We start from the raw sequence: 9,460 nt of genomic DNA on the forward strand, positions 1-9,460 counted from the left end.
TTGGTCAAAGAGCCGCCCCCCACGCCCTCCCTCTGTCTCAGTCCCATGCAGGGCCCCCTAGCCATCCCTCGGACATGTCGACCAGGCTTGAGGAAGTAGGTCACCACGTAAAATACAGGGCGCTCAGTTAAGTTTGAATTCCAGGTACGTGACATACTTATGCAGAAGAAGTAGCCTCCATGTACAGAAAGTTCACATGTAACCGGGAGTCCTGTTTTTATTGGTGAGATTGGGCAGTCCCGCACGGGGAGACCACAGCAGAAATGGCGTCCCACAGTCAGGCCAGGGACCCCTCTGAACCTCAGTGTTCTCGCCTGCCCAATGGGCACGGCCCGGACCGACCTGCTCTGCGCACAGAGTGCTCACGGCGCGCATCCACTCTTGCGGTTTAAATGGTTTCAAACAGCAGAAAAGTCAGAGAGCCCCGAACGCCAGGTCCCTGGGGCTTCCCAGTGGGTCCACGGGGAGATTCTTGGGCTGCCCCTCAGTTTCCCTCCTGGGAAGGACTCCAGGGCTGTGCCCAGAGTGCAGGCTGGGAGAATGAGGCGGGTGGAGGGCTCACCCAGGGAGCGGACCCCCCACCCAGGACCTGGGCAGGTGAGGTGGGGCAGGTGGGCGGCCCGGCCCTGCCCAGGGGGTGGGGGCGGGGCCGGGGTGCTTCCTGTTTCTCCAGATTCTGGAAAGCCCCCACGTTCCCCAGCAGCGGGAGCACCTCCCTGCCCGCCTCCCGCTGGGTCCCTGGCCACACTTCTCCTTTCTGCACCCACTTCCCCAGCCTGCCCCCCCAACCAGCCCCTGACTGGTCCTTTCTGGCCCCTTGCCTCTTGCCCCTCCTCCCCCTTTTCCCATCCCTCCTCCTGCGCCCCTCTTCTCTCTCCCTCTCAAGCCCTTCCCTTGGTGTAGAAAGGGAAACTGAGGCAGGAGCAACCCGCGTGCCCAACTCACACCAGCCATGTCTGTACTCCCCTCCTCCATCACTCCCTGTCTCCTCCGGCCTCGCAGGGCCTCCCCAGCTGACCCCGCCCCGTCCAGCCGCCTCCCTGTGGCAGGCACACCCCCCACTTGCTGCACCTGTCCTTTGGCGGTTCTGGCCGCCGCCTGGCCCTGCCCGTGCCAGCGGAGGATCTTGCCTAGCCCGACCAGGGCTGCCTCTGAGCCAGGACAGTGGCAGGAGACTGCAAACCTGTCCGGTGGGTCTGAGGTCCGCCCCAGACAGGACTTCCCACCTTCCAAGGCTGCGGAGGTTAAATGTGATGTCTGCCCAAGCACCCGTCAGGCCGGGCGAGGGCCCTGAGCACCCCTTGGGCTGGCCGAGGGCCCCCCGCCCCCAGAGCACCCCTTGGGCTGGCTGAGGGCTGGCCCTGAGGCCCGAGGTTGTGAAGCAGGTAGGAGGGAGGTGGAAGAGGGAAGGAGTGTCAGGGAGAGGGCCCAGCATGTGCAAAGGCCCCAAGGAGGGAGAGCATCCAGGAAGCATGTGCAGGGCTCCAGGGCGAGAGAGTGTGACTGGGAGGGGCCAAGTGAGCCAAGGCGGGTCGCAATGTGCCTGGAAAGCTAGAGCAGCCTTTATCCTGGGGCAGTAGGGAGCCATTGAAGGTGATGGAGCAATGGCGTGGTGTGGTGGGTGGGGGCCACGGTGGCCACATCTAAAGCTCCTCTGGTGGCAAGACAGAGGTCTGAGGAGGCCGAGCTGCGGTCCCAAAGTCAAACAAAGGAGCCATGCTCTGCATTTCTTTCTGTCAAGGGTCTGTGGTGAGCCAGGCTTGAGCTGGACGGGAGCTGAGGGGCTGAGGACCCTGAGGATGCCCCCTCACCCAGGACTCACACCAGCCCCACGTCAGACAGGGACTCTGTCCCCAGAGCCTTGGGGAGCCATGGAGGTGTGGAGCCCCAGCAGAGGGGCAGCTAGGGCACGGCGGGCTTCGGAAGCGGTGAGGCTGCAGGAGGGGCCCAGGTGAGTGCAGGACGGAAGGGGATCGGGCTACGAGGTGGACAGTGGGGGGTGACCGTGTAGATCACACCGGGGCACAGGGAACGAAGGGCCAGGCACTGACCCTCCCCGGGCGGTCCTCCAGCTGAGCACCTGCCCTGAGCACCACAGTCACTTGTGCTGGGGCTGCCGAGCCTTCACCTCGGGTCTGCCCTGCCCTGAAGGGAGCCCCAGGGCGCCTGGGGGCTGGCTGACTCCCAGACTCAACATGGGGCTCCTGAGGGACAAGGGACGTGGGGGCCTTGGGTGTGGAGCCTACTTAATTAAAAAAAAAAGAAGAAGAACCTAGAAAGAAGACGATCAACGCTGGCAAGGAAGGGCGATGGACATGCTCCCACCCTAAAGCCACGCCTACGCCGGCGGACCAGGGCAGGGCTCCGGCCGGGCGTGTGCCCAGCGGCCGTGCGGGCAGCAGGCGCCCCTGACACAGCCGGACGGGAAGGGCACATCGCCCCTCACCCGCCTGACCCGCAGAGCAACACCGGACAGACCCCAGTCAAGGGACGTTTTATAAAATACCCCCTCAACGCTGTCCAGCCTTCAAACTCAAGGGAAACCTGATCAGGTGTCACACCCCAGAGGGGCCTAAGGAGACGGGACGGCTGGGTGTCACGTAGGGTTCTGATGGGGTCCTGGTGCAGAAAAGGGACATCAGGGGGAAATTATAGAATCCTACTTTTTTTTAATGTTTGTTTATTTTTTGAGAGAGACAGAACGTGAGTGGGGGAGGGGCAGAGAGAGGAAGACACAGAACCTGAAGCCGGTTCTGAGCTGTGAGCACAGAGCTGACACAGGGCTCAAACTCATGAATGGTGAGATCATGACCTGAGCCAGTCACAGATTTAACCGACTGAGCCCCCCAGGCGCCCCTGTAAATAAAGTTTTGTTGGCACGTGGCCGCACCCATCTGTCTACTGCAGGCAAGTCGAGTTGTAGTGACAGAGACCACCTGACCCACAAAGCCAGAGACATTCACCATCTGGTCCTTCCCAGGAGCCTGTGCTGGACCCTGGGCTTGTCAGCAGAGCGGGTGACACACGTCCTGAGTAATGAAGAGGTTGTGGCGTGTAATGTACTATGTGGTATGTGTTAGATAATAGGGAAGCCCTTTTTTTAATGCTCATTTATTTTGAGAGAGAGAGAGAACAGGGGAGGGGCAGAGAGAGAGGGAGAGAGAGAATCCCAAGCAGGCTCTGCACTGTCATTGTGGAGCCCGATGCGGGGCTCAAACCCACGAACCATGAGATCATGGCCTGAGCCGGAGTCAGATGCTTAACTGACCGAGCCCCCCAGGCGCCCCCAGAAATCTTAAACACACGGAGGAGATGAAATCATATATCAGTGACCAATGTCCTCCACGTGAGACACGCACACTGAGGGCCGGGCATCGGGCACACGGGGCTCCTCATGCTGTCTTTGCAACTTGCCTGCGGGTCTACAAGGAAATGGAGGACACAAAATGGCCCCGCCCCGGCCCCGGCCCCGCCCCGGCCCTGGCCAGCGCCATCTGCACTCTGGTATCCAAAACCCCCTGCTCGAGGCTCATATCCCACATTGATCACAGTCTTTAGGTTGCAAGTGACAGAAACTGCAACTGAAACCAGCTTTCTTTGGTAAATGGGAATTTTTTGTTCGTGGTACTGAAAGGTCCAGGGATAGAGGGAGCACCGGGCTCTCCCCAGCAGCCCTGCTGACATTTGGGGCCAGACGGTTCCTTGTGTGGAGCAGCCTTCCGGATCCCTACCCACCGGATGCCGGGAGACCCTGGCATGACAGCCACAGATGTCTCCAGACACTGCCAGGTGCCCCCCCCCCCAGGGAGTGGCAAAGTCGCCCCTGCTGATCCAGCTGCAGGCATGGCCAGATCCAGGACCTTCAGGAACGTCCTGAAGACTCACGCCTGTCTGCACCTCCTGGCTCCTTCAACCGCCTCCAGAGAGCAGCTCAAGGCTTGAACTTGAGGCCGATGGCTCCTTGAGAGGGGACGTCCAGCCGGTTGCTGTCCTGACGCAGACCGCATGGCACTAAGACCTTTATGCTTGGTCTCCTTTTTGTGTTTTTATGTTTACTTATTTTCCGAGAGACAGAGAGAGAGACAGAGCTTGAGCAGGGGAGGGAGCAGAGAGAGAGGGAGACACAGAATCCGAAGCAGCTCCAGGCTCTGAGCTGTCAGCACAGAGCCTGATGCAGGGCGTGAACCCATGGACCGTGAGATCATGACCTGAGCCCCTCAGGTGCCCCTCCTTTTTGTTTTTTAAAGCAAACCCCACATCCAAAGTGGAGCGTGAACTCACGACCCTGAGATCAAGAGTCACTGAGCCAGCTGGATGCCTCCAAATGTTTGTGCTTAAGTGGCTGGAAAAACTCAGAAGAAGAGTTATTTTGTGACACATGAAGGGATATGACATCAGTGTCTGTTAATAAAGTTTTATTGGCACAGCCACACGCTTTCGCTGGTCTGCGGCTGCTTTCATGATACACCAGCAGAGTCGAGCAGCTGTGACAGAGTCTGTTGGGCCGGTAAAGCTGAGGAGAGCTGACCTCTGGCCCTTCACAGGACAGGTTGGCTGACCTGCTCTCACGTCCCTGGACAGTGACACGGGCACCTCCCGGAGCCCAGCCGTCTCCTTCGTTGCTGGCGGACCGTGGGAGGGAGGAGCGGCCCCGGCCTGGAGGCAGCAGCGGACTCGGGGCCAGCGCCCCCCAACCACGATTCTCACGATGCCCCTCGGGCAGCCGGGGAGCGGCTTCCCGGAGGAGGAGGAGCCCCCCGGGCATGGACTTGTGCCGGGGACCGGGGCGAACCCGGCTGCGTCGACAGCGGCCCGCACGTGGAACTCGTGGGGCGACGTGCGTGTTGCGGGGGGGTGTTTGGCCGGGAGGCTCCTGAGGAGGTGACAATTCAGCTGCGACCTGGACCTTCTCTGTCTCAGAAAATAAATATGTAAACACTTGAAGCTCCTTGGGTAAAAAAAATCGAGAATAAAAAACGACGTGTCACCCACTGGAACGGGAAAACAGAACCCCCCAAACAGATGCCCAAACACTGCCGCCCGCCGGGAGCCTAACCCCTCGGAGTCTGGCCTTTTCCTCAAGAAGGGAAACAAAAGGGCCGTGTGCTCCTAGGCGTTACCTAAAGGAAATGACAACTCTGTCCCTACAAAACCTGCGTGCTCATAGCAGCGCGATTCACGGTCGCCACAGCAGGAAGCCCCCCGTGTGGCTGACAAGGCCGTGGGCCGTCCGTTCAAGGGGTCGCAGGAACGCGAAGAGAACGAGAACGTGAATGAATCTCGAAGTGACTCGCCGGAGTGGAAGACCCCGCCGCCTGACCACGCGGTTCCGCTCGTGTGACGTCATAAAGGACCAAGCTACAAGGGGCGCACCTGATCCTTTCCTGGGAAGGAAGGCAGACGGATCCGGCGGCCCCCGTGAGGGGTGTGAGGGGGGCTCGGGGGTGAAGAAGATACCTTATTCATCAATTATGCTGGTGATTACACACTTCCATGCTTTTGTCCACTTTGTAATTCTCAGTAAGCTGCTGTGTTACTGTCCTAGCACAGCTGTGACAGAGGACCGCTCACAGGGTGACTTAGAATAAGTCAATATGAACAATAGAAATTCATCCTCTCCCAGTTCTGGAGCCAGAAGTCGAAGATCCAGGTGTGGTGGGCCCCGCTCCCTGAGGCCCCAGGACCCCCTCCTGCTTCCGCCAGCCTCCAGGGGCTTCAGGGGCCCTGCGCTCGTGGCTGAGGCTCCCTCCGTCACTGCCGTCATTGACACCTGGACCTCTTTGTCAAATGTCCCCTGTGTGTTTCATATAAGGACAGTTGTCACTAAATCTAGGGCTCACCTAAGTAATCCCGAATGGTCTCATCTCAAGATCCCTAGCTTGGTAACTACAGCAGAAACCCTATTTCCAAGCGCGGCCACATTTGCAGGCTCTGGGGCATGGGGGGGACCCCTCTCAGGAACCATCAAGAAACCTTTTACCTAAAATTAGAAAGCCCGGGGGCCACCTCAGGACCCTTCTCCCAGATACTTCAGGCCTACACCGGGCCTGGGAGTAGTCCAAAGCAGGATCCGAGGCGCCATACCCTTTCATCCATAAATGCTCCTCTGTGTATCTCTAACGCAGATTCCCAACTGGGGACAGTTCTGCCCCCAGGGGACACTTGTGGTCAGGACAGCGGCACTGCGGGCATCGCTTGAGTGGGGGCTGGGGACGCCGTTCACCGCCCACGGTGCCCAGGCCCCCCCAGAGAGGATGACACCAGGCCCACAGTGCCAGGGGAAGAGATTCGGTGGACTGTGGGGTGCGACGCCGGACATCCCTGCCCCATCTGTGACCAGACGGGTAACAAGGTCCCACAAGGGATGACAATGATGGTCCAGAGGGTCACCGCCCTGAGGGATCATGTGTGGGCTTCAAACCCTGCGGTCCCGACATTCCGTTCGCACACATCGACCCACGTGCGGACGCAGACACGCGCCCGCGCCCGCGCACGTGCGGTCCGGGGGCCTCGGCGCAGTGCGCGCCTGCCCCCTGGCGGCTGCAGAGGAGCCCGCACGGCTCTCACCGGTGGCAGCCACAGCGTAACCCGGAGCCACGGCTGGGTCCCGCGGGGCTATAGCCTCAATTCGAAAGGACGCCTCTGGCTCCTAGGACCCCTATTCTATGGACACGGGGCTGAGCTGGGTCCATGGAGAGGGATGGGCCTAGGGTCACGAACCCGACATTTAGGACTCCCGTTGAATGGGTGGGGTTGCAGGATGGAGCAGCCAGCCAGGAGTGTGCCCAGGACCGCTGGCTTCCTCTGTCCCCGGTTTGGAGGAGGGGGTAAAGGGAGGCAGAGCTGGGGGAATGTGTGAGAGGAAGCGGGTCTCTGCAAGGGGGCCAGCTGGGCACAAAGGTCTGTGTGTAGGGGGCTCACGGGATGGGCAGGAGAAATGAGGGGTGTGAGGGAGAGAGTGGGAGGAGATGAAGGCAGAGGCGAGGCCTGAGTCCCCGAGAGGCTGGCAGGCTCGCACCTATAGCCTGGGGTCCCTGTCTGTTACCTGGGGCGCTCTGATATTCCCTGGGGGTACCATTTATATTCTGGAGCTCTCACCTGTAATCTGGGGTCCCCCACCTGTACCTTGGGGCGCTTTATCTGTATTATGGGGCCCTCCACAACCTAGCCCCTCACCTACAACCTACAACCTAGAGCCTCCGCATTTAGCCCGGGTCTCCCACTAGAACCTCCTCCCCACCCCCGTAACCTGAAGTCCCAGCGCCACTGTGGACTGGGACAGGTGGCTTCCTCTCTGTAAACCTCAGTCAGTTCACCTGCGATAGAACGTCCCGGCACTCCAAAAGCAACTCGTCCCCAGCAAGAGTCCCTCCCCCTCCCTCCCCAGCCTCTGGTACCGACAGCCCCTCCCGTCCGTGGACGGGCCTGTTCCGGACGGTCCCGCACGTGGACTCCCACCCCGCGTGGCCTCCCGTGTCCGGTTCCCTCCCGGACATCGTGCGTCCAGGGTCCGTCTGCGGGGCGGCGGGCGCCTCGCTCCTGCTCGCGGCCGAGGGGCGTGCGCGTGCGCGGCGGGCACGTGGGGTTTGTACGTTGGTCCGTGGATGGGGATCTGTTTTCCCCCCACTTTTGGCTGTCGTGAGTCCTGCTGCTGTGAGCACACAGTACGCAAGTTTCTGCGTGGACCTGTGTGTGCTAAGCCAGCCCTGACAGCGCCCGATGCCACATGGTTTAGCCGACTGAGCCACCCAGGCGCCCCGCCCGATGCCACATGGAAACGCTATAGTTTGGCTTTTTCCCAAAGTGCACCATTTGTAGGAGATTTCATTTCTCCACATCCTTGTCCATTTGTTTTTAATTTTTTAAATGTTTATTTTTGAGAGAAAGAGACAGTGAGCAGGGGAAGGGCAGAGAGAGGGAGGCACAATATGAAGCAGGCTCGAGGCTCCGAGCTGTCAGCACAGAGCCCGTCGGGGGCATCGAACTCATGAGATCACGACCTGAGCCAAAGTCAGATGCTTAAATGATTGAGCTACCCAGGCGCCCCGCTTTTTAGTATGTTTAGGGTCTGTAGTGGTAACCCTTCTTTCATCCTTGACGTTGGTTATCTTTTTTCTTGGTGAACATAGTTAAGAGGTTTGTCATTTAAAAAAATATCTTCAAAGAACTATCTTTTGGCTTCATCTATCTTCCCTGTTCTTTTCCTATTCTATTTTATTGGCTTCTGCTCATCGCTTCTCGGCCCTTTGGCTAAGATCAAGTGTGGCTTCTGCTCTGGGATGCAGAATTCCCCGCTCAGTAGAATTTGGGGGGGGTTGCTGGTTCTGTCTGCTGAAGTGGGGCGTGCCCCCTCCAACGGTCCCCACGTCGGTGAAGACACGCATGGGCCACAACCAACCATGTGCACTCAGGCACACCAAGTTTGCACCGTCTCGGGGCGTTCACAGGCCCCCAGCCTGGAGCCCTGATCTGATGGCGCTGCGCCCCAACTTCCCACTTTCCTGGCTGTCGTGAACCAGGAGACATGCAGAGTAAGAGTCGGGTGCTGGGCAACGGAAGGTATTTTCAACCTCATCCGTCCGCTTTGGCCACTCTACACCCGGAGCACTCTCCTGGCGCCTGAGCCGCTGGGGCCCCACAGTGGGTCCCCTCTGGGTCCAGAGACTCTGAAAGGGCCTCTGGCCCGGACTCTGCCACTTTGGGCCACTTAAAAAAATACACACATATTTTTAGTGTTTGTTTTTTGAGAGAGCGCGCGCGAGAGCGAGCGCGAGCAGGGGAGAGGCAAAGAAGGAGACACGAAAGCCAAAGCAGGCTCCGCGCTCGCACAGAGCCCGACGCGGGGCTCAAACTCGCGAACCGTGAGATCATGACTTGAACCAAAGTCGGACACTTAACCGACTGAGCCGCCCAGGCGCCCCGGGCCAGCTGTTAGGTACTGATGTCTAAAGTAAGCTCTATGCCCACCCAACATCGGGCTCGGACTCAAGTATCCCCCACAGCGGGGCTGGCACTTTCCACCGACAGAACCCGCCGGGCGTCCCTCCCTAGGGCTACTGCGTGACCCTCGCCCCGGCCTCCGAGGGGTCTGTGGGTGAGGGGCCCTTCGAAGGCTCTGCCCGCCGTACAGCCGTTCCCAGGTGGCCGTTGTCGCTCCTCTGACCTCCGACGCCAGTTCCGAGCCCCTCAGAGGTCGAGGCTGTAGGTTCGTCTCTCCGCGCCCGCTTCCCGCCAACCCCCCCACCTCATGACCGGCATCTCCGCGGGCCAATGAGCCAAGCTGTATCCACCCCCGGGGCGGGCCCGAGAGTGAACCAATCCCCGCTAGGGCGCCTGCCTGGGTCCAAACGGCCCAATCGGCAGCGTCGGTTGGGCGGGTCGCGGGGCGGGACCTGCCAGCCCGGCCAACGGGCGGGCACGTCAGCGGCGGGAGGGGCGGGCCCCCGCGGCGGGCGTGCGA

At 60.1% G+C, this 9,460-nt stretch overlaps 1 long non-coding RNA gene across 1 annotated transcript; it reads left to right on the top strand.

Annotated features, from left to right (window-relative positions):
- The first annotated feature begins 1,745 nt into the window (after positions 1–1,745).
- On the top strand, positions 1,746–4,944 carry LOC115275194. Its single transcript, XR_003901422.1, has 2 exons — positions 1,746–1,951; positions 4,248–4,944. It is a non-coding gene; the product is annotated as an uncharacterized LOC115275194 (long non-coding RNA).
- Positions 4,945–9,460: the final 4,516 nt, after the last annotated feature.

Source organism: Suricata suricatta, chromosome 12 (genome assembly GCF_006229205.1).
Source record: "Suricata suricatta isolate VVHF042 chromosome 12, meerkat_22Aug2017_6uvM2_HiC, whole genome shotgun sequence".
In the NCBI taxonomy this organism is placed as follows: Eukaryota; Metazoa; Chordata; class Mammalia; order Carnivora; family Herpestidae; genus Suricata; species Suricata suricatta.